The 25998-nt window shown below is 39.2% G+C and overlaps 2 protein-coding genes and 1 pseudogene across 26 annotated transcripts in view; all 3 read left to right on the top strand.

The window, feature by feature from the left end:
• The window catches only part of CCDC90B (coiled-coil domain containing 90B), a 695243-nt gene that overhangs the window by 120718 nt on the left and 548527 nt on the right, over positions 1-25998 (top strand). The window lies entirely within an intron of this gene.
• The window catches only part of DLG2 (discs large MAGUK scaffold protein 2), a 2230265-nt gene that overhangs the window by 1851608 nt on the left and 352659 nt on the right, over positions 1-25998 (top strand). The gene's annotated exons all lie outside the window — the stretch shown is intronic.
• Positions 15815-21077, top strand: LOC126934919 (L-lactate dehydrogenase A-like 6B; annotated as a pseudogene).

Here is a 25998-nt window from a genome sequence, read left to right as displayed (position 1 = left end):
ATGGGCATATCACGTGATGCTGAGGTTGAGCGTACAATTGATCCCATTACCCAGATAGTGAGCCTAGTACCCAGAAGTTTTTCAATCATTTCCCTTTTCCTTCCCTCCCCACTCTAGGAGTCCCCAGTATCTATTGTTGCTAACTTTATGTCCATGAGTATCCAGTGTTTAGCTCCCACTTAAAAGTAAGAATATGTAGTATTTGGCTTTCTGTTCCTATGTTAATTTGCTTAGGATAATAGCCTCCAGTGGCATCCACATTGGTGCAAAGGGCATTATTTTGTAAGTAATTTTCAAGGCTACTTTATTGAGATGAGATTGACATAGAAAAAGTTGTACATACTTAATGACGAATTTGGAGATGTGTATGCACACACGAAACCATCACACAATCTATGCCATAACGCATCCATCACTCCAAAAGTTTTCTCCTATTCTCTTCTATTTTTGTTATTGTTTTCCTTTTGTGATAAGAACAATTAACATAAGATCTACCCTCTTATCAAATGTTTAAGCAGGCACTATTGGTGACTATAGGCACTACATTGTTCAATGGACCTCTAATTTATCTTGCATAACTATTATTTATTCCTCTCACAATCACTCTGAAAGGTACTGCCCCGTGTTCAAATGAAGATAAACTTCAAGCTAGTCAAAGTTTACCTAACTACAGAGAGTCAGAGCTGGGATTTAAATATTCCATTTTAATGCCCATTACACATACTATATCCCTTCCCTCCCTCTTTTCATTCTTCCATTCCATTGCCACTTTCTCCCTTCCTTCTAATTTTCCCTTCCTCTTCCTTTCTTTCTCTATTTGCTTTAATTTATTCAAATATTTATTGACTGTCTCCTTCTACTATGTCAAGCTTCCTCCTTAGTATGATAGGGTAAATCCATTGTGAGTGTTCCTGCCTATATTTTAATTTTACTAATCATGAAAATAATAATGGAGAGTTACATAAGGAGCCAGTACTTGTGGCTGATATTATGGTTCATAGTTCATAACTAAACAAAGCACTTAGTTTGTGGTTTTCATTGTGCATTTAGAAAAATTTGTTTTTGTTTTATGGCTGTGATTTATAAATAGAATCTTATAATTGACCTTATATTTGTTAGCCACCATTCCAACTCTTCAAAAAATGGGAAAATCTCCCTCTCTCTCTCTCTCTCACACACACACAAACACAAAAACACACAAACACACACACACACACTTTACCTAAATAACATCATACATCTGTTGACTTTAGTAAGGTGTCCGGCAGTTTGCATGAATGGCATGAATGGCCTTGTCATATGTGTCACTGAGGTCCTCTCACATATGAAGGCCTCTGCCCACTCATCAGCTTGCAGTTCTGTGGAAGGATGTTGAGTATGGGAGAGACAGTGTAAGGTCCCTCATTAGGACCTTGTTCTGCCATCCAAGAACTGAGCATCATTCCTTAAACTACTTCCCTTACCTACTTCAATACTTTCATGATATATAAGATATAACTGGCAGCTATCAAACCTTATTGTCCATGTATGTTTACATGTCTGTCTTTCTGTACTAGGTAGTAAGGTCTCTCAAAGCAAATTCTCTATCTTATATGATTTTATATCCTTAATATTTAGCACAATGCCTGGCACATAGCAGTCTCTCAAAAAAAAAAAAGTGTTTATTGAACGAAAAAGTGTTGAATAAATATGGTGGCACATTAAGAAGTCACTATAGCCTGAAAGATTGACTCTAAAATTCTACCTAAAGCATACTAACGTATCTTCATCATCCTGGCTTACATTCTCTATACTGGGGTACCACTTTGTCATTTCATTACAATCAGCATTCATATCATCGTTAAATGTTCCCAGACGCAAAGCACTGTCACATGCATTAATTCTAGAGATCCTCTAAGGCATTCTAAGTGGCAGGATAGGTTGTTATTATTATTGCCATTTTACAAATCAGGAGAAAAGAGATTCGGAGATATTAAATGATCTGTCTATGTCTCCAGCTACTGACTATAAAGCTGAACTCAAAGTCAGTGTTCTCTCTCCTCTCGGCACAGTCTCTTTTCAAAATTTTGTCAACAGTCTCTATGGCACATCTTCCTAGTGCACACCACACTGTGTACACATTACATTCAGGAACACATAAAACAATAAAGAACTAATACTTACATGGTACTTTTGAGTCAGTCACTATCATAAATAATTTAGTCTTCTAACAACACTATGCCTTATTATGTTCACTTTAAGGATAAAGAAATTGAGCCACAGGGATGACATTAGACTCTCTAACTCTGTTTAAATAAAAAAAATCCACCAAGCCACAGGCTTTATTTGTTTTAACCTCCATACATGTGAGAGAAAAAAATGAGCTAGTAATACTCTATGGCTTGACAAAGAAAACTCCCAAGTATTTCTGCTTCAAAAATAGATTTATCCATTTAAATATTATTACCAGGACCACATAGTAAATAAGGCAGCCAATCAGAATTATAGTCTTCTTTGATATTATAATTCACAGGACATAACAACAATCTTTGAAGTTCACATAGCATATCCGTTTTTATGTATAACATTTGCAAATACATTTAATGAGGAAAATATCTGCTTTTTTCAGTTGAGAAAGAAGAGAGAACATTTCTCCTTAGTATATCAAAATGTATTTCACCTATAGCGAGCTAGAAAATGGCTAGTTTCAAGCTTCACTATTGGAATTTCATTGCTTAACATTGAGAGAAAAGAATAAACAGTCTTGAGAAGCTCAAGCATTACATTGTGGAAAGCAAAATGGCACAAAAGAATTACTAATAATGGAATATGGAAGATAAAATATTTTCATCTATAACTTACACTGGACATACAGGGGCAAGCTACCTTCCTGGAAAATACAAAGCAAAAACTCTAAATAACAATCTGGAGCTGGCTGGGCATGGTGGCTCATGCCTATAATCCCAGCACTTTGTGATGCTGAGGCAGGCAGATCACCTGAGGTCAGGAGTTCAAGACCAGCCTGGCCAGCATGGTGAAACCCTGTCTTTAGTAAAAATTAAAAAATTACCCAGGTGTGGTGGTGCACACCTGTAGTCCCAGCTACTTGGGAGGCTGAGGCAGGAGAATTGGTTGAACCCAGGAGGCAAAGGCTTCAGTGAGCCAAGATTGCACCACTGCCCTCCAGCCTGGGTGATAGAGTGAGACTCTGTCAAAAAAAAAAAAAAAAAAAAAAAAAAAAAAAAACCTAAATAAAATTCAATACATATTAATAGGTCATGTAAAATTAATTTGCAAATAAGTCATGTTAACAACAATGTAGCAATTTCAGAGAAAGGAAGTAGAATCCCCAGGGAAGGGATCTGGGGGATATGTCTTTGGTCTCAATTGTTCTTCATAGGTAAGAGACTTGCATAATAGACAATTACCTTTCTCATCAGGGGCAGAATGTCCATTCCTACTCTCACACACAGACTATAGGATCTTCCTAGGTAATTTAGTTATTAATGGTGTACTATGTGCCAGGTATTGTATATGTATGTATATGTATATAAACACATATACATACACACATATACACACACACACTGAAGAAAGAGAAGAGACAGTAACACTTAAAATACAGCATGTCATAGTATATGTATTCAATAAATGTTGCTATTACTATTAACAACTCTGCTTTAAGACTGTATCTGTTGTTTTTTAAAAAGGTTCAGATACCCATGTATAAGGAAGGCCTCTTTTGGATCGTTTGGGCTGTTCCTTCTTTGGGACAGGGATTGAACTAGATTGGCATTTCCCAAAGCGTGTTTCACAGAACACTGAAACAGCAGGATTGTAATAGGTTGCTACTGTAATAGGTTCCTTTGTACAGACTTCTTCAATGAAGAACTTCTAAAAACCATGTTTACCTGTGTCCATTGGAAATCTCCTAGAGCAGATGAAATCTGTGGTTTTCACAAACATTTTGACCACAAAACCCTTACATAAGGAGTATCTTACAGGACACCAGTAGCGGGAAATGCTTGAGTAGATTTGTTATTATTATTTGCGACGGAGTCTGATTGTGTTGCACAGGCTGGAGTGCAGTAGTGCGATCTTGGCTCACTGCAACCTCCACCTCCTGGGTTCAAGCGATTCTCCTGCCTCAGCCTCCTGAGTAGGTGAGATTACAGGCTCCCGCCACTGCGCCCGGCTAATTTTTGTAATTCCCGTAATTGACTGTTTCCTACATTCTTGCCTGTACAGCAAAGGGAAGTGGCCTGTTACTATGTTTTAAGGTTATGGGTGCCATCTAGTGTTCATGCATTGTCAAAACACATTACTTAGCAACCTGAAGATGGAGGATCCTGAAGCTCCATTGTAGGGAATTTTTTCCAGGCCTACTGCTTATCTCCACCAGAATTCCAAAATTAAATTATTGAAGATGCTCAAAGACAAAGAGATCGTCACCTTGGGCTACAACCTATACATGTATTATAAGTGATCTTTTCTAATTTCTCTTTTATGTATTCTATTTCTCAGGGATTTGTTGCAGAATGGAATTCAGTAATTGAACCATATTCTTGATGTATTCATGGAGGAGAATTTAGGGCATTCAGCAGGCAGTCACATTAACTAGTGTAGTCGCCTCCTCAGGCATTCTTTCTGCAGAAAAAATATAGAAATGCTTCCCTTATTATTTGTTTCAGTGATTTTTTAGGAAAAAATGTGGAACAGAGCACAGAGAAGCAATACCCCCTGGAAGGAGATTATTTCCTGTCTCTCCAAGCAATTTTAGTTTATTCATTCCTCAGGCATCCAAAAATGATCACCCCAGCTGACTTGCTAACTCCAAAGCTCATTCTTGATGGACTTTAAGTATTTAACAAACTGTGTTTCAAGATACATGATTAGGAATATGTGTTGCCAGAAGTGAAATGCTGCAGCTGTTGAAGTGAAGGTATAATAGGTAACTGAATTTCCAAATTAGAATTTAAATTGCATTGTTGATTTAGAAAGAGTAAAAATGAATCACAGCTCACATGGGTATTTCAAAATTGTTCAGGTTATCTTCACGCTTAGAAATGTGCAGAGGGAAAGGACTTGATTTGCCAGGACTGTATTTTCAAGTTTAATTAAATGGAATATGAGCACTACACACACTATTCACCATCTTTGGGTACTGATAAGGTCACCTTATATTGTCACCTCAAATAACATTTCTAAATCTGTTCTGGTGTTGTGGCTTCCCCCTCCCCCACGCCATCCCCAGTAAAGATGTCCCAAATTATTTCTTCGATTTCCTGAAGTGGTCCTCATATGAACCTACAAACCTCATCCCTTCAAGTCACCATGCCATACCTGCCATGCCCTTCCTCTCTGGCTCTGGCTCCCAGTCCCATGGAGGAAACTTGCTTTCCTAGTTTTCAGTACTGATGTTTTCTGCCTAAGAAACTCTGTCTCCCTCTGTGCGTTCCTGAAACAAGCACTCTCTGAAATACTAAAAAGGATCTAGGGCCTATGCAATGTTAGGGACAAGTCTCCTCTCCACAACTCAGTGCTATTATTTCACCTTGTCCTCAAAGGTGAAACAGCGTAAATCAGAAACCTTATAAAACCTTTCACCTAAGCAACACCTTCAGCTTCTCTTCGCTCGTCTTCAAAACTTGGAGTCGCCCAAACTCCAACAAAACCACTACCCTCCCCTCAGGAACAAGTATCAGTAAGGTTTCAGAATTTTCAAGGTACTGTGTCAGCCACGACATTCTGTTAAACTTTGAAGTGAAATCCAACTAAGTGGAGTTGATGCTGTTTTTGAGGAGGTAAAAACTTATTGCCCTAAATCTGACCAGTTAAATTTAGAGTTCTGGTCCAGAAACCATGTAGAAGTTACCTCTCCACACCAGCATGCTTGTTCCAGGCATTTGCTCGCTCTTTCTAACCCACTGCCTCTAGACCCGTTGACTCTTCAGTCATTTCCGGCTTTTGCCTCTCTTAATTGTGGAGCCCATTTAGACTTCTCCCTACCTTACCGGATCTTTCTTCTTGCACAACTGAGAACCCACTGCTCCCCTGATCACAAGACCACCTCAAATGAAAACAGAAGTGGCCTGTGAAGAGGCTCCAGGGGAGTTACTCTTACTCAGCCTTGGCTTCAGAGCCCCACTACCCAGGCTGACTCCTGGCCCAGCCGCCCGAGCGTGGGGATTCAGCAGGGCCTGACTATGGGCAGAGTCCTTTATTCCTGATGATTGCCTATTGCATGTAAACATCACCCATCACGTACAGACTTCTAGCCTGTGGAAAGAGCGAACAGGACAAAAAGCATATCTAATCATATCCTTTTCCTGCTCTCTTTAAAGCCTTTCAGTGGTGTCCCACTGTTCTTAAAGCCTAAAATTTTTAACATAGCCCATAAAGTTTTGCAGAGTCTGGCCCCTGCCTGCCTGGACAGCCTGCCCCATCCACAATACTTCCCCTACTCTCACTGATGCCTCAGCCACCCTGGATTTTTCTTTACCTATGGTCAGGGATGCTATTCAAAATTTTCACACCTTGGCATAACCCTGGCACCAGTCCACACAATGAATGGCCATAGTGCCACAGATGCCGGACAGCAGGGCAGTGGGGACTTCTAGGGAGCCAGAGTTGTGGGTCACTCAGGAGAGCTCAGGACAGCAGTTATTTACTAACAAGCCACACACAAGTGTGTTTCACTGTTGTACCGAAAGAAAGAGCCATATCACTGAGTGGGGATGGAGCAGTAGCCCTGTCCCCTCTGTGCTGAGCTTCCTCCTACCTCCAACCTGTTCGCTGAATTTCCTCTCAAAAGGAACTTGGAGTAGACAAGGAAAAACCCTCCATTATCTAAAAGGGACCAGAGAACTCATGAATTGCCCCAAGTGTCACTTAAACAGCATCCCCATTGTCTGACATAGAATCCGGCTGTGTAATATATGTTAAAGAAAATCAGTAAATAGGCCGCGCACTGTGGCTCATGCCTGTAATCTCAGCATTCTGGGAAGCCGAGGTGGGCAGATCACCTGAGGTCGGGAGTTTGAGACCAGCCTGACCAACATGGAGAAACCCTGTCTCTACTAAAAATACAAAATTAGCCAGAGGTGGTGGCACACACCTGTAACCCCAGCTACTCGGGAGGCTGAGGCGGGAGAATCACTTGAACCCGGGAGACGGAGTTTGCGGTGAGCTGAAATCGTGCCATTACACTCCAACCTGGGCAACAAGAGCAAAACTCTGTCTCAAAAATATATATATATGTATTTTCTTTTTAAAGAAAAACAAATAAAATTTGTGGGCACTCAGTAAACTGTGTAGGGAAACAAAATTAACATTGCTGCTTTCCAGTTACATTCCTTAAGTCCTGCTTATTCAATGTGTCATAAACACACTATATGTCACAACTTAGCAAGGTGCAGTGAAAATAGTACCTTAGGAACCATGTACTTAACATCAGACTTGTAACACCTAACTCACAAGATGACTGCTCAAAGGATTTAACTGTAAGCAGCTTTCAAAACTCTGAAACTTAACTCAGTGCACCAGTAAAACACCAGCTTTTCTCACAGTGGTACTTCCAAAACTCTGTATAATAGCAGATGTGTGAAATGCTCCATTAAAAAGGTTCATAATTCAATGAAAGATCTGAGAAGTCCTGCAGCAAATTTTTTAAATGCTGATAAAGTGTGGTTTTTTTTGTTTGTTGGTTGGTTGGTTGGTTGGTTGGTTGGTTGGTTTTTTGGTTTTGGTTTGTTTTTGTTTGTTTTTCTGAGACGGAGTCTTGCTCTGTCGCCCAGGCTGGAGTGCAGTGGCGTAATCTCGGCTCACTGCAAGCTCTGCCTCCTGGGTTCACGCCATTCTCCTGCCTCAGCCTCCCGAGTAGCTGGGACTACAGGTGCCCGCCACCCCTCATGGCCAATTTTTTCTATTTTTAGTAGAGACGGGGTTTCACCGTGTTAACCAGGTTGGTCTCTATCTCCTGACCTCGTGATCCGCCCGCCTCGGCCTCCCAAAGTGCTGGAATTACAGGGGTGAGCCACCACACTCGGACCATGAAGAGTTTTTTTAACATTATTTAGCAAAATAACTTTTTTAGTCTTTGGATATAAATTACTATCAAGTGAAACATATTTTTTGAAAATTCTGTCATAATCTCCAGAAAACCTCTTGTATTTTATTTGACAGAAGTAATATTTTCACCTTAAAATCTTGTTTGCAGAGCTCAGAGACATTCACAAAGTACCAAAAGCTACTAGACACTAAGGATACAACGTGAAAAAACCATTGTCTCCTCAGTGAATATGTAGCCTCATGAAGGGAGACAGACAAATAAATAGGTTATTTCCAGTATAACATGGAAATGCTAATGGTAACTTCCAGGGACCACATGAGCATAAAGAAGAGACCATCCTTAGCTCAGGATGGGAAAGTAAGAAGGATTCTGGAGGGGAAACTTCCCTACAAAGAGGGCCCCAAGAAACTAAAACCAGTAATTAGAGATAAAATGCCTAACATGTATTGAATATATGCTCAGCACCAAGCATTTTGCTGGATACAGCACTATTTCACTGAATTGTCCCAACAACCTTGTTGGATTGAGGGCTCAGAGAAATTAAATAATTTGTCCAAGATCACACAGATAATCAGTAATGATGGTGGTATTTGGAACACTGTTGCTTCTGATTTCAAAGCTATGCTCTTTCTGCGATGTAGGCCTTCACAAGAGAATTGAATTCGGCAGTTTGCTTATGTCTGAGGCAGTCCATACTCAAAGTCTAGTTAATGAAGAAAGCTTAAATGCCTAAAAAAAGAGCATTTAAAAGGAGACATATGAGTCACCACAGGAAGCCATTGTATACGAAGGCTGTAAGATTAAGGTACTTAGAAGCAATGTTCAGATCCTTAGAAGGTTCCCTTGAGGACGAAACTGTGTTTTATTCATCTCTTCACCTTTGTTGATTAACTTAGAACCTAGCTACTGAGCAAATGTTTAATGAATGAATGAATGACTCATTTTTGCCCACCTCTCTGAAGGCAGTTAGGAATCCTAGGGCCCCTCTCAGTTGTATTCATCTGGAATTCTGGCCAATTAATCCCTTCTGTCCTGAAGATTCAGAATAAATTAAAGCTTTTAGCTTTCTGGTCAATGGAATGTATTTCCAATTCGGACAGATCATTTTCTAATTGACTAAAAGGAATTCCCATAGATCAGAAAAATGTTAATTAAATATTTTATTACATATTAAATGCTAAATAATTGATGATCGTTTCAAATATGTTTGTGACAGATTCTCTTCTTCCAAATAGATATTTAGGTAGCGAGGACTTCCTATACAAATTTCAAAGGATGGATTAACATCAGTTCCAATGTCTTCTCTATGTAAACATTTAAAATGTGGTATAATAGCTGATCACAAATAAAGGGGAAATCATGCAGAGAGCTCAGGTTTTAAAGGAGGAGTGATCATCGACTTGATCATCACTCCTTTAAAACTTGAAATCTCTTTTGAGTCAAAAAGTGGACAGATGTTTAGTCTAGTTCATTTTGGCCTCAGAATAACCTATTTTATTAGCTAATCTCTAATAACCCTTAGATTTGCATTACCATATATATGTATAAAGTCCCGCACTGTGATTATCTCATTTGATCCTCAAAGGGTCCCTTCAGGAAAGGTAGGAAAATGATCATGCTGCTGTTTTATTCAAGAAGAAACTGAAGGGTTCAACAGTTTTATAACTCAAAGCCTGTTTGACTCTAGGAATAGGCTTCCTTCTTTCCTGAGAAGCTTCCTTATCTGTAACACTAACTACTCTAGGAATGTGCCTGATGGGAACTTGGCTGGTGAAATTATCTCCTGGAGGTCTTGACTCCGGACAACAGACATCAGCTCTGGGTAACTTACATGAAAAAATAATTTATTGGAGAAATAACAGATAGTCTAGATAACAGGAAGCCTGAGGAACCAGGCTTAGAGGCCAGGGAGGAAATCCTCCTAAAAAGCAACCTACTAAGGATGCTGGGCTGTCACCACTGGCCACTTATGGCCAAACCACACTGCTGAGAAGAGTCTCTATTTCTCCATGTACCTTACATGTTAGTGTGGGGATGCTAAATTCTCAACTGGAACATCTGCTTGACCTGCCCTGTTGTAGCTGCCGAGGGGCGGGAAAAGGGAATAGCTGCCCCCTCCAGCTTCTCTAATGGGGGTAAGGCTGTGCCTCCTTCCTGTCTTGAATTGTCTCCAAATAAGAAGCATATCTAAACACCGGGTAGATAAATGATAAATGATCATTAGTGATTATTTGGCTCACTGAGCTCTATTTGAGGAATGTTTTAGGTCTAGGATCTTAAGGATCATAAGTGCTTCTTAAACAATAGAAATTATTTCAGAGAGAAGCCTCTAATGGGAGGAGCCTAGGCCTAAGAGAATAAAAGGAGAGGAATTGATGACAGAAAGGATGAGAGACATATTGTGCACTTCCTACCTAGTAAGAACTTCACATAGTTTGTTTACTATTATCTTGCAGGTCAAAGTTCTGAGACTCTGAGATGTTAAATAATTTGGTTAAGACCAGATTGTAGTAACAGGACTGGACTCTAGGTCTGCCCAACTTCAAAGTCAGTATTTTTTTCATCTTTTACACAAATTCCATAGATTCTATCAACTTCGATCATGTTACTCCTCCGCTTAATATCTTTCCACAAGTTCCTGCTGCCTTTCCAGTTAAATTCCCTCTTTTAATGACAAGTACAGTTATCTCCTTTGAGTTTGCTCTAGAGAGGAAAGCAGTAGAATGGGAACTAGAGGGTAGAGTTTGTTTTTTTTAACAGTGTTTATATGTTGATGGAAATGATTCAGTAGAGAGAAGGAAATTGGTGATTTATTTAGCAATTCGTATAAATGTATATGAAGTGGAAGAAGTGGAAAACACTTTGTATGGCTGTGACTCATTTGTTAATTATTTGATTTATTGAATATCTCTTATTGATTTATTTTGTTTATTGCTGTATTCCAAGAGTTTTGAGAAAAGTACCTGGCACTTTATAAGTGTTCAATAATGAAAGCATGTCTGTCAAATATTATTCTATGCCTATAGGAAATAGAGAGGTAAATCAGACATTGATCTCACCTTCAGGGACTGATAGCTTAGTGGAGACATAAGATATGAACGTGGTCGTAATGCATGGCAGATTGATAAAAAGAAACAACTACTTTGACTTATTCTTCGCAGGCTGACATTATTTAAAATCCATAAGAAGTTCTTAATTCCAAATATCATCTTAAATTCTTCATCATCACCATCACCACTCCTGACACCATTCACTCCACTGCATGCAATGACTGCTGTCAACAACTGACATATGTGGAGAGTTGATGAGTGTCCTATAACAGCAAATTGTTCCTACATGAGCTGCTTCTCTCTTTCTACCACCCCAAATTCCCAAGGGCAGTGTTGTTCCTTTCTCTGCCTCCTAACTTCTGCTCAGGTTCTGAACACCTGCAGAGCTTGAAGCAGCAGATATCATAAGTCATGAGATGTGAACTTCCCAGCTAGTATGGAGGTCAGTAAGGATAAACGTTATGTCTGGATCATCATTGCATCCCAGAACCTAACCCAGTGCTAGGCACACAGAGGTGTTCATAGGTGATGAATAAATTGGAGCATGAACGAACTTCAAGAAGTCTTCGCTAAGGGGAAAGGAAAGCTTTTGGAGATTTTGTTCTAAGTTCTTTCCCTGAAATTCTCAGATGATTCTTTTTTAAGTTGTCTGTGACATCTATGAGCCAACTTATTGCCTTGTTTTCCAGTTTAAGTGTCGGTTGGTTGGAAGAGAGAAATCGTGGATGAATAACTTACCAGAGAATAACTAAATGTGGATCAGTAGATAGGATCCCAGGGGTAGCATTTTTCACTGGAAAAAGCTGTTCCTATACTACATATTTGCTGTGCTTTTGAAATGTCAGGGCTCAGTTGCTTAACAGTGAATCAGTAAAAAAGAAAATATTCCCTTCCTCAGTTGTCAGGCCCACATTATTTTCTGCCCCAGGAAGAAATATCTCCAGGGAATCTTTCCATCCATTTGAAACATCCACTGTCTTGCCCTGAAAGCCATAAAAAATGAGACAAATCTGTCTGAAAGCAGGTAACAAGGTCTGGACTTTTTGACCTGAACTATAGTTTACATATAAAATGTTACATATAAAATGCTTAGGTATTATCATTCTAATAGTGTAACTGATAGCAATGATAATAATTGGCTGTTTCTGAATAGTACTTTTGATTTATGGAGCCATTTAAAATTTTTATTCTTACAGCAACCTTGAGACAGGCAGGGGATGGTATTGTTATAATAGCAACTTTTTATGAAGAAACCAAGCCTCAGAGATCCTTAGTAGAGAATACAAAGTGATAATGTTAAATGGAAACCTGACCATTTAGCTGCTTATACATTTTTTCAGTTATTTCCATAAACTGTGGCCTATGAATCTATTATTCCCATAAGACAATAGATAACACATAGTGACTGGGATTATTTCCTAAAAATCCACAAGATGGCAGTAAAAGATTTTGCATTGAACTGGAGACACTAGTGGAATGTGACATTTTGCCAAGTTTTCGTACTAGTGATTGTATTTGATCACAGTATTAAAACTGGTTATCATAATGATAGCTTTTTAAAATATAACTCAATGAATTTAAGTTGAATTCAAACCTGAAAGTAACATTTGTGGTTTTGTTGATTTTTTTTTTTTTTTTTTTTTTTTGGTGAGGGTTCTACTTTTAAACATAAGAAACCACTAGGAATCAGCCAGGAGCTCTAAGAGCCAAGATTTCTTGAGAAAGCTCAAAATGAGAAATGTTACTCCTTCTTGAACGTTGCACTGACCTATAATTCTCTTGCTTGAAAGAGAGAAATAGAGGGGTCAGCAAAAGGCCAATAGTTAATCTTCCTTATAATTTCATTTCTTATCATTTGTCTATGTTCAGAACCTATCCTGGAGGGAAACTTTTCTGATGGACCAATGCTGCTATAAAACAAATTCCAGAAACATTTATTGCCTATATCTCTCGGGTTTTGTGTGCAACATAAACTATACTAAGCTATGGGTAGTTTTTCATGTACTTTTATTATTCTACTCCCAGATTTATGATAGAATTCAGAAGAATGAAGACTACATTTTCTTTTCTTTTTCTTTTTTTCTTTTTGAGACAGAGTCTTGCTCTGTCTCCCAGGCTGGAGTGCAATGGCATGATTTTAGATCACTGCAACCTCAGCCTCCCAGGTTCAAGTGATTCTCCTGCCTCAGCCTCCCAAGTAGCTGGCATTACAGGCATGTACCACTATGCCTGGCTAGTTTTTGTATTTTTAGTAGAGATGGGGGTTCACTATGTTGGTCAGGCTGGTCTCGAACTCCTGACCTCAGGTGATCCACCTGCCCCGGCCTCCCAAAGTGCTGGGATTACAGGTTCAGCCACCACACCTGGCCTACATTTTTCTTTCATTTGGCGGGCGGTCTGCCTCCATGCTGAGCGGGTACTCTCTTTGTTGATGGGGCTCATGATTATCATCAGGCACGCATGGGCCTGAGTCAGTAGACTCTAGAATTGAGAACATCAGAGAACATCCCACTGTTTCTGTATCTAACATAAAGGCAAGCAAGTGTTCCTTAGCATCTCCTTTGTGTGTAGCAGACAGGACTTATGCTTCAAAAAGATGGCAGTGGATTTGCATAAACATGTAAAAACCTAAAAGTGGACATCAGGTATCTCTAGTTTTAAAGTCCTTCGGGCACTCTCTTATGCTACCCAAATTTCTCTTTCCCCTTTTCCTGACTTTTCTTCTCTAATGTCTTTTTACCTTCATATTCATGGTCATTTCTTATGACAAAGAGTGCAACCTTAATTTTTGCTTACTTGTCAGAGACTCTCTTTTCACCTTGGGTGGCTCATCATCTTTTCCCTGAAGGAAAAATAATATATCTTTCATTCCCTTACTAACATAGATTTAAACCTCCTGTTAGGAAGTAAGATATTCCACTCCATTCCTCTATTTATTCATTTATCCTCTCATCCCTGTCTACAACAAACTTGACAGGGGCTTCCGTGTTTATGTCACCTTGCTAGGTGGAATGTAGTGATGACTAAGCCATGTGTCATGTCCTTGGGATGCTTGTAGTCTAAGAGAAGAAATAAGCAGGTCCACCCTGAATTAGACCATAAGAAAAGTACAGTGAGGCAAGGGAGTTCCATAGAAAAGGCAAAACCTCACCAGGTATTCTGAGGAGGATTCGTGTTTTCCTTAGTAATGGAAAGACCTTCCCAGATCCTCACTGCAAGTCTAAGATTTTCATCAGGCCACCATTTTTTCATCAGGCCACAAAGGAAGAACATGAAGTCCAATGCAGAAGTTTTGAAAAGCAGGGATGTTCAAGAATTATCAACAGCCCAGGCCAACAAGACACCAGATGCAGGAGACTATTGGGCCTCTGAATAAACAGGATGAGGAGTTTCAGCACCCGGCTAGGCTAGGAAAAGCAAACAGCTCCCAGGAGCAATAATTCAGTTACTCAGGGCAACCTGAACAAACTCCTGATCCTCTCACTCCTTTGTAAAGTGAAAAGACAGAGACTCAGGATCTTTAAAGGCCTTTCCAGTTCCAATATGGTAGGAATATATGTGTTTGAGAGAACTTTCTGTGATAAAAAGGAGGCACCGAAGGGTTTTTTAACAATTAATTTATGATTAGTTATGACTAAACATATGTTATGAATAAAGACTTCCCTTTATTTTATTTATTTTTTAATTAGAGACAGGGTTTTGCTGTTGCTAGATTGTGCAATATCACAATCATAGCTCACTAAACCTTTGAGCTCCTGGGCTCACACAGTCCTCTCACATCAACCTCCCAAATAGCTATGAACATGCGTCACCATGCCCAGCCAATTTTTAAAATATTTTTAAAATACAGATTCTCACCATGTTGCCCAGGCTGGTCTTCAACTCTTGGCCTCAAGCAATCCTCCCACCTCAGCCTCCCAAAGCACTGGGATCACAGGTGTGAACCACCTTATCCAGCCTAAGACTTCTCTTTAAACAATAAAAGTTTTAAAATCAGAAATTAAAATTGAAGACATGCATTCATGTTTTTTTCAGAGTCCATTGGTTATAATTTAACCATCCAAATAAAGTCTAAATTCCTCAATATAGCTTCCTCTTAATTTGTCCAACCATATCTCTAAAAGTCAATCTTTTCTCCATCATGTAACTATATCTGACATTGTATCCTCTCCTGAAAACTTTTCCCACCCCACCCTCTTCAAAATAACTCTTCTACTCATCCTTCAAATCTTAGATTGTTATATTCTCTAAATGCCGTCTCTCGCCATTCCCACTCCACCTTCCCAAGACAAACAGAAACACCTCCAAGTTAGGTACCCCTCTTAATGTGCTCCATGTATCCCATACTCTTCCTATGACAGCACTTACCATGCTAATTTTTAAAGACATGTTTAATACTCCATTTTCCTCACTACATTGTAAGCCAGGACAATGTCTGTCTTGTGTACCTGACATATAATGTATCTCATAAATATATAATGAATGAATAAAGCTAGATTAGTATTTTAAGTCAGTAGATTCTGAGTAAAGATCTAGTAAAATAAATGCATGACCAACAATGCATGGGCAGTATATACCTATATTGCACAGGACACAATGTTAGGCACTCTCTGATTATTATAGGCTGATTATTTAAAGGTTGCCAGCTCACAGGAATGCGTGTAGCCTAACAAAATTTGAAGAGTATTTATAAGATATTGTGTCTGACATCTCAAAAATCAAAATGTAAAACAAACAAAATGTAGTTATATCTTTTGTATAGCAACCACTAGAGGGCAATGAAAGTAAACGTTGGACATCCTTTTGGGTTAAGGAATTGTAAAATGTTTTCTGATTGAAATCTGGGCAGATAATCTTATGTTTGGGATAGTTATAGGACCTGTAGGCTGTGGTTTCTGTGATTATGGGTTTAGTAGTTATAATTACCTCTCTAGTGTAGAATTAAAACCTAGATCATCTGTGATAGTAACATCACCTTACATTGCATGCATTATCTCATATGAACCTCCTATGGCACTGCCAGAGAATATACTGTTTTCCCATTTTCCAATGAAAAAATCTTAGGTTCAGAGGCATTAAGCTACTAAGTAGCCATAAGATAGCAAAATATTGACATAAACCCTATAAATACTTATTAACTACTTGCATTTACCAGGCATACAAAATTCTCTGCTAAGGCAGACAGTCTGGGAAAATACAGGTTCCAAAATTAATTGTACCAGTTTAGAATGGAGACATATGGCAGCAGCGCCTTAAAAGAAGATCTTGTGGTTTTAGGTAGCCATCTGATGATGCTGCCAATAGGCTAATAGGCTGGAGCCTATTTACAGAAATGTAGTCCTGGAATGTGGGAAGCAGACATCCTTCTGTGTCCACGCTGGTTAGACTCTATCTAAGCTATATGTTCCACTCTAGTTGCTGCATTTTAATAAAGATATCAAGAAGCCACAGACTAGGATTAAGGTTCCTGGACATGATATATTAGAGGGTGAAGGGGAAATTGAAATGTCCCAAAGAAAGAGAGAGAAAGAGAGGGAATTAGACACAGTAATGCATAAGCTATGGGCTCAGGAGCCAGAGTGGGTCTGACGGCATATCTACTAAAAATAGGAAATGAATAATTCCAGAGATCTGGGCTGGCCTCTTATCCATGTCAGATATTGAAGAGAATACATGTTTGTATTCTCCAGGATCCACACAGAGCTAAAGAAGAAGCCTTTTTACTGCTTTAATGTGAGCAGACATCAGAAGCACTTTTCCAGAGGCCCCCATGAGGTCCGTGTGCAGGGAGCTGAGCATGGCCTTGCTTGGTAGCTGTAATAGCTGAAGTAAAGTGAAAGGCATTGAACATTCAAGCAGCTTCTTTCTGCTTGCCCCAGCAAGCTCAACCTGCAGTTTGCCCGCCGCTTTCTTCCGTTCTCTTCTCCATCCACCTCTTGTGTGTGTATCCCTGAGGTGGGCTGCAGGAGTCTTGCAGTCCAGCTAAAGCGTAGGCACTATGGGAATAAATTTTCTTGGCCCCAGGAATCTGTGTCACCAACAGAGAACGCATGTCACAGTGTCAGCTGGCCCTTAACCAACCTTCCCACCTCTGGTTACATGATGGTAACTATCCAGAATGAATTTATTGAGAATTTTGCTTCAGAGGAGGTTATTAACCACAGTAAGGTCTCCATTATAAGAACTGGATCAGTTAGCATGGCCCATGCGATCACCCTGTTATTAAAAGACTTGAGGGATTAACTTGCCTTTGTAGATGTTGATAATGGTGAATTGAAGGGTGTGAGACAATGGATCTTAAACAAGGCAGTCTTTTCTTGAAACTGCCAAATAGTGTTTCCAGCAAAGATTATCTCATCTCTGCAAACTCCAACCTAGTGATTATCACATCAGGTGCATGCCAGGAAAAAGGTGAAACACTTTAATTTGGTCAGTCTAAATGTGGCCATCTTTAAATTAATGATTTCTAATATTACCCAATATAGTCCTGCTGCAAACTGATAGTTTCCAGTCCAGTGGATATCTTAAGTTATGTAGCTTGGAAGTTGAGTACATTTTCCAAAACCCATATTATTGGAAATGGCTATAATCTGGACACTGCCTATTTCCATTTCTTGACTGTGCAAATGCTTGGAATCCACTCTGGAAGCTGCCATGGGTGGATCTTTGGAGAGCATAGGGACTCAAATGTTCCTGTGTGGAGTGCAGTGAACATTACTGGTATCCCTCTGAAGGATCTGAACTCAGATAGAGGAATTAATCAAAATCTGGAGCAAGGGGGAAAATGTCCACAAAGAAGTGATTGCCAGTGCCTATGAAATTATGAAAATGAAAGGTTATACTTCTTGGGCCATTGGCCCATCTGTAACTGATTGAACGGAAAGTATTTTAGGGAATCCAAGGAGAGTACATTCAGTTTCCACATAATTAAGAGCCTCTGTGGAATGAATGAAGTATTCCTCAGTGTTCCTTGTATCTAAGAGAGAATGGTCTTGCAGACCTTACACAGGTAAAGCTGACCCTTGAAGAGGCGGCCCATTTGTAAAGGAGCACTTTACAAACACTTTGGGAATTCAGAAGAAGCTCAAGCTTTAAAGTTGTGTAAAGCTGTCATTCTGAAATTATTGAAGAAGAGAAATAGTAGTTATGGGATTATATATAAACCTTTTGAATAAACTTAAATCCCTAAAAATTGGAAACAGGAAAGGGGCTAGAGTGACTGCCCTGTTTATTTAGCCTCTATCTCTTTTATTATTAGCATCCAGATGCTGAATGATACTTATTTCTTACACTTCCTAAGCGACTGCATCAAAGAAGGTGTTTTTGATACCTCTGGTGTGCCAGTACTTGCTTTGTATGTATATGCAGTTACCATTTGGTCCAAAAGAACGTATGATCTTGGTATTTATTGTAATACAGAAATCCTAATTCTTTTAAGTACATTCTAATATTTTTTGGTCTGATGGGCTTATAGTATACTCATCTATATACTCTTTTTAGAAGTTGTTACTTTCTCTACAATGTAAAAATGAAAGTACACGTAAAGAAAAAAAGTGAGTCTGAATCCTGACTCTGTTGTTTGTTATTGTGAATTTCAGCAATTTATTTAACTTCTCTGTGTTTCAGTTTTCTTATCAATAAAATGATGACTGTGTCTACTTATAGGGCTGTTATGAGGAGAAATTGATAACACATGTGGTGTTTAGTATAACATTTGGCACATGGAAGGACTTGATAAATGTTCCCTATTATTTTTTTTGTTGCTGCTGCTGCTGTTGTTTTTGTTGATAAAGCACTTGTAAGACCATTCTGCAGAAATGAAGGTAGGCTTATTTGTGTTGCCCTAGAAAATGCTATTAGAACCAAAAGAGGCATCATCTAAAAGCAAGAGTTCATAACAGGCTTAGTTTCAAATACTGTTTCTACCATATATCACCTAACTGATCTTGAACATGTCACTCAACCTTACCCAGTCTCCATTTTCTGATGTTACTGAGCACCTAATGTGTCTGCTCACTGTGCTAAGCACTATGGGTAGAGTGAAAAGGCCTTGTGTCACTGCATTGTCATTACTCAAGCAGGAGCCAGCTGACCATCTGCCGGCATTTAGAGGGCTTGGGAGAAAGCATTCCTGCAAAGGATGGAATTTTTTATTAAATCTACAAGGATCCTATAAAGAATCTTTGTTTCTGCTCTTGAAAATGTTGGAAATGAAATTTGTTCTCACTTTCAAATTGTCTTCATCTGATATGGCACAAGGCTGGTCCTCAAATGGGCTTGCATTCAAAAGTATTTCCCTTGAAATAGTACCTGCCTTTTGAGGGTGACTGGATTCCTTTATTTCTCAAAGGTTAAGAAGATGAAAAGTATGGCTTTGGAACCAGCAAGAGGCTTGAACCCTGCTTTACTATCAACTAGATGTGCAAACTTTGGACAAGTACTTAGCTTCCCCAAACTGAGTCTTCTCATTTATAAAATGGAGCCAATGACTCCTGCTTCAAAGGATTGTTATGGGGGTTAAATGTGCCAAGGGGTGTAGAGCACCATCATGGTGCCTGACACACAGCAAGTGGTCGTGCCTTCTTTGACAGTGCCACAACAGTCCCAGTGCTCAAGGCTCTAAGAACGAGCCTCAGCTCTAAGAGGAATGGGCATTGGCCTTTTGGTCATCATCCCATCTCCTCAACTCTGTAACATTGTGCAGCTCCTGCCAGATAAAAACTGACCTAAAGTTCATTTCCCACAACTCTAGTCCCTCCTCACACTCTATGGTACCTAGAGGTCTAGTGTCCTCATGCTTTTACTTGTCTGTCCTTCAATGAAAGAAATCAGATGAAGGAGTTCACACTGAGGTTGAATGTTAGGAAACAGGCAAAGCATTATTTCAACTAACTATATCGAGAGTTTCATAGTATATCTACCAAGCTTGAGTCCAAAACAGTGAATCTCAAATGGTAGAATTATAGGATTCCCAGTAAACCTTCTGAGGAAAGAATTTCAGAAACATCATGAGTGCTTCATAGGATTATTCATTTATACATCTCAAAGATGGCTACATAAGGCTGTGATCTTCTTAATGTCAAACCCAAGTCTTATTTTTATTGATCTCGGTACATGACATGACACAGCCCCTGGCACATTGTAGGTGTTCAATAAATGTGGACTAGATGGTCTTGAGGCCATATCAGATGGACAAATATATTTCTTAGCCCATCTATTACTGTTAAACACAACCACAAACCATCTATAAAACTCTTGGGATGGGAGAGTTGGAAGACATAGAAGTATTTTGCTTTAGTGTTAAGGATAGAGGAAATAACAGCTCCTCTAGAAATGCCCTGTAACTGGGGAGAATTTCATAGAAGAAGTAGGATTTGAATTGAACTTCCCAAGGCAAGGGTGGCAGCAGGACATGTGGCTACCAAGAAGAGTGTTCACAGGCAAGTAGACAGATGGAAGTTCAAAAGCTACTAGTAAAGTGTGTTGATGACAAGTTCTAGGTAGAAACTAGCTTGTTTTGAAAACCTATACCCCAGCAGTTGTCTTCATTTTAGTTTCCTTTGAACACTTTAAACACTTCTCCCACATTTTTCTCTCACACTTCTACAAACTCGCAGTCCTCTGTCTCTGCCACATATACAGCAGGGGAAAAAATGAGGCTCTCTTTCCTTTTTCTCTGTTATACTAGTTTCCTCTAATCTTTTGCTCAGTAATATATCACAGAACAACTTTCAGCTCATTAGCTGACAACTTTAATGTTGTTCTTTTAGAATAGTCAAAGATTTACTCTTTTCCCTGATAGCCAACAATACATATGGCTTTAATGTCCCTTTTCGCATTTCCTGAGGCTAAAATTTTCACAACATTTAACTCAAATTTAAACTTCCTAAAACTATTTTGGAAAAAAGAACCAGGAAGATTTATTTTAACATTATTTTTCTTAATCAAAACAGCAAATGTCATGAATTGTACACACTAAACATACTTTTTAGTGAGGAAATACTCATCTAGAAAAAAATTGAAATTGTACATGCTATTTACATTAAAAAGTAGAAATCAAAATTTTCTCTTAGTGGTATTAAAAATGGTATTAGGGTGAACCATATGGAATTGCCATTTTTGTAGGTCAAGTTAAATATTGTCAACTTTGTGTGGTTCAACCTAATACAGACTCTTGGATAGAGGTTACAGCTGTAGATTATACTAAGAAAAGAGTCTTCAAATAATTTAGTCCAGAAAAAATTGAATTTATTGGTTTGCTGATTTGAAAGGGGTGCTTAAACAAAGCAGAAGTATTGTTCAGTTTCCCATAGTAAAAGCAAAAGCTATCATTCATTGAGTGGATTTTCATTTGCATCACCTTATTCAGTTCTCAATATAACTCTGCAACCATTTTGAAGTAGATATTCCTATCATCACTTCATAGATGTGCAGAGTCAAAATTCCAAACCTGAGTCTGCTGGACAAAACCCACACTCTTTCCCTTCTATTACACTACCTCAGAGACTTAATACAAAAGATAAACCACTTCTCCAAAATACAATACCAATTAGCGTCAGGACCTGGAATTATGGGTACATATTGAGTTCTTTGCATAGAAAGCTTGACTTTCTACAGTTAGGCCTTTGAGATAAAATTCTGTAAATTAAGAGGTCATCTTATATATACTGAGCTCCTCAAGAATAGAGGCTGTGTGTAAATAATCTTTGAATCTGTGGGACATGGCACAGAACCTATTGTAAATCATAAACAAACATAGTAAATGACAAGTAAATGTTTCTAGAATGAATGAGTAAACAAAAGAATCACTTTTGCATGGGAAAAGGCACAATAGGCTCATAGCTCTTTGCAGAATCAAATGTTTTACAGTATATAGGTATTTTAAAACAAGATAGGATCACAGAATCGTAACTCCAAATGGAATATCAGAGTCCCTCTTGCACAATATTTGTTTATTTGTTGTTTGTTTAATAAATGAAGGAACTAAAGCACAAAATTCCAAAGCTAAATGGTGACAGAAGCCAGAGCCAAATCCACCGAGCCTTCTTGAAAATATACCTATCCCTGGATTTTTCTTCCTTTAAGGGACATAAACGTGCTAAGGTATTATCTACTCATCAATAATTACCAAAATTATTTATATTTTTATACACAGCATATATACATACACATACACATAAATAATTGCAGCACAATTTACTTTCTTTGGGGAAATACTTGTTTTTATTGCACACAGCATTTGATAAATAACATTAGCCAGGAACTTCTAGGTGTCAGAAAGAAGGCGGCTAAATACAAGTTGTTTGGGTTGAAAATCACACCCATTCACTAATCCTCAGGTGGACTTGTGCTCAGGAAGAATAATTTACCTTGTCAAACACTCCCAAGCCCCATAAAAAGAGAAAAGAAGGCTGAATTTGTATGCATACGACAGATACCTTAACACACATTATCCTGGAAAACACATTGTAGATTATACATTTTGTTGGTGAGTGATTTATGCTTTCTATGCATAGTTATTTGCTTAGTCTCCTATTCATCCAAAAATCCATACGTTTTCCTGGTTTACCTGACTTTCTCATTATGCATAATTTTGAAGAGAAGCAATATTTAGCAACAATGCAGTCTCTGCAAATGGGTGGCATGCATGCATCTGTCTTCTAATATAATATTCATGGTTTTCACATCTCCAAATGTGAATTTTCCCCTTAGTGCTTCTTCAGCCCATATTTTGTATCTTAGGGCTATACCAAAATTGAAACATTTCCATACTTATTTCATACTTTTAAGAGGGAACAAAATATTGGCAAAGGATGGGTAAGATATGGAGGTTACAAGGCAGATGATATAAACCTTGAGCTACGCACATACCCAAAAGCCCAAAGTTGAGCTATTGTTGACTGACTGGTTCTAGGCAAGGACTAAGGGTCAGATCAGGAGCAAATATAGACTCTAGAACATTCAGTTTATAATGATGATATTTAGAAGGGGGTTGAACATTCAGTTGATTCTTTGATTTGCAGCAGGTCTCTATATTAGACAGGAACGAGTGGATTTTAAAGAAGCTCCAGAGACCTATAAATCCTAAAGAGCTTCTCCAGAAGCCCTACATAGAAAAACCCTAACTTGAGGCTTGTCCTTGACTTAGAGTCCCAGAACATTAAGTATAAGCAACACAGCCTAAGATAGAATTTCAAAATGCTAGCACAGATAATTTTGCTATTTTAGCTTTCAGGAGCAAGCTCCTCTGGCTTGCCTGTATTTGACAACTAACCCAGTGTTTTAGCTGTATTGACAGTGGAACAAGACAGATTTATTTTTATAAGCCTAATTATGAGACTCTCACAGCATGTCAGTTTGGACTTCTAAAGGATAACACAATTCCAGAAATTTAGGTGGTAAACAGTCAGTCATAGGCTGTCTTCCCAATAAAGCAGGATAAATCAACCAGGGAAGAGAAGAGAGGATGCAGCAGGAAAGTAGAGGCAGATCACTCAGAGGGAGGTGGTAAGAAAAAGCAAATGAGACCAGCTGCAGGAGGAGGAAATAGATGCAGCCCAGCCGCAGAGGAAAGGTAAGGAAGGGAGAAGTGAAGGGAATCTAGTCACAGACGCAGAGAGACAGATCAGGAGAGGATCACAGAGGTGAGATCCTGCGGGGAGAATGTGAGGAAAAGGGGAGGGCATAATAGAGAGGAAAAACACTGAGAATCAAGGCACCATACCTTTGCAGAGCAGTGTGCAGTGTATGGTATACAGTGTACAGTGCAGTGTACGTGGCAACTCTTCCAGGTGGAGTTTAACAAAAGAGAAAACAATGCAATAGGAAACTGCATGCAGTTCAAACTTGGAAAGGGAAAAGATGGAGGATGATGATTTTAAAGAATGCAGAATTATATGTCTAGTTTCATGGAACTCCCCATGCCAAGAGCAGCAAGGGCTAGTCATATATATTTTATTCTGATGCTGGCAACTGTTAGTACAGTGAATGAAGTTTGAGAGTTCCAGGTCCCCTGTTTCAGGCAGCCTCCAGTGCTTCTTCCCCTTCTGGATGACTGCTGCCTTTGTGCTTACTGACTTAATGCCTCTTGGTCTCACAAGATGTGGCAGAGCCCACCACTGATCAGAGCCTGCAGCCAGCCTCTCACAGAACTGGCCCCAGTATAGGCTGAAGCATAGTTCAAGGAAGGAGCTGGGTGAGCAGACACTGAATTTGGCCACAGGGATATTAAAAGGATTTGACTTTAAAATGCTCTGGGGGATTGTTGTGTTCTCTGTAATACCCAAAGTGGCAGAGCTGTTGAGGAAAGCTGGTCCCTGCACTGATCAAGCTCGCCCTGAAGAAACAGGGAAATAGCCCCTGGAGATGAGACTACAATATGCCTGGAGGGGGCTGTTTACTGAGATGGAAAAGCAAAGTGGCCCATTGTGATGACAGGCACTAGCAGGAGCTGAGGCTGCTGTGAGAAGGCATGTGATATTATGGGGAAGGGAATGTGTATGCGTGGGGGACAGAAGTAGATTTGGAAGCACATAGCGACATTGGTGGCTGTCAGAGACAGAATTGTTACCTGCATCCCTAAGGCTGGAGAGAGCAGGTATTGTAAGAGAAGAGGGAAGATTAAGTAGGGGAGAAAGGACGCAGGACACAGTTTGTGCACCACACAGACCAGATCTCTTATCTTAGCTCTGCTACTTTCGAAGCATCTAATCTTTCTGTGCCTCAGTTTCCCCATCTTAAAGTTGACCTCAGCAAAGTTCTTGGGAGGATTAACAATAACAAGCCTAATACAGTACCCTTTTGTTCAGTATTCAGTAACTATTATTATCTTTATTAGTGATCTCCTTCCACACTTAAATTGTTGGTCACAGTTTGAAAGCCAATTGACTAGATTTCTTCCCTCTTTATTCCCTCTCTCCTTTTCTTTTCTGTTCTCCTTTCTGATTCGCTTTTCCCCTCCTTCCTATTATTTGCTGAGCATTTACTTTGTGCTAGGAACTGAACGATGGCAGTGGAGCTTTATTTCTTGATGTTTTTATCTACTGAAGGCATTGTGACTTTGCAGCTCCATTCACATCTGAAGCTCTGGTAACTAACCATGGAAACTCACACCTTGCTGAAGAGTTGTTTTCTTCAGGGAGCAGCATTCTGTGTGCTAAACTGGGAGGCTGGAAAGCGGGTATTGGTTAGTAATTAGAAAAGATTTAAATTACTGAAAATACCTCCCTGCCTGTGTAAATGGAAAATTTTTCTGATGCTTACAATATCCACTTGGGACTGATAGTGAAAGATTCAGCACAGCCTTGACTGCTTTTGTGAAGTCTTGATATATGCTTGAGAGAACAAAGGAAAGTGATGAAGGAGAGGTAATTCCAGAGGATGGTCACTCTGTCTCACTCCTGATTGTATGGAGTTTATCTTTTCAGGAGAGTTTTGAAATGATTCTGTTGCTGCTTCTAGTTCTCCCAAATGTCTAGAAGCATTTTATGAAATCAATAATGCTTAGAGTTAAGGCTCTATTTATGTGGTCTGCCTAACACAACAGTCAACATTCAAGATGGCAGCTCCAGTGTAGAGAACTCCACCCTTTAAGGTGGCAAAGTTGGTTGCCACTTTCCAGGGTCCTTCCTGTCTGCTATATTATTCTCCTCGCTTTACTTTCTTTTCTAGTTTACATTGTTTTCATTGTTAGACACTGAAATTGGCCATGAAATCCTTAGTGAGCTGATTAATAATTCCTCTTTAGAGGAACAGGAGTCTTTGTGAACCTTAAAGCTTCTTCAGAGTTGAGGAAGAGATTCATCAAGCACATAAAGCTGTAGTCACCCTCAATAATAATTTATGAGGACAGCAATTTGTGCCACATCCTGGGAAAACAAGAAGACTAAAACAGTGTCT

The sequence above is a fragment of the Macaca thibetana genome, chromosome 14, assembly GCF_024542745.1.
Source record: "Macaca thibetana thibetana isolate TM-01 chromosome 14, ASM2454274v1, whole genome shotgun sequence".
NCBI lineage: Eukaryota > Metazoa > Chordata > Mammalia > Primates > Cercopithecidae > Macaca > Macaca thibetana.
Note: the sequence above shows the minus strand (reverse complement) of the source record. Positions and strands in the feature narration are given on the sequence as shown.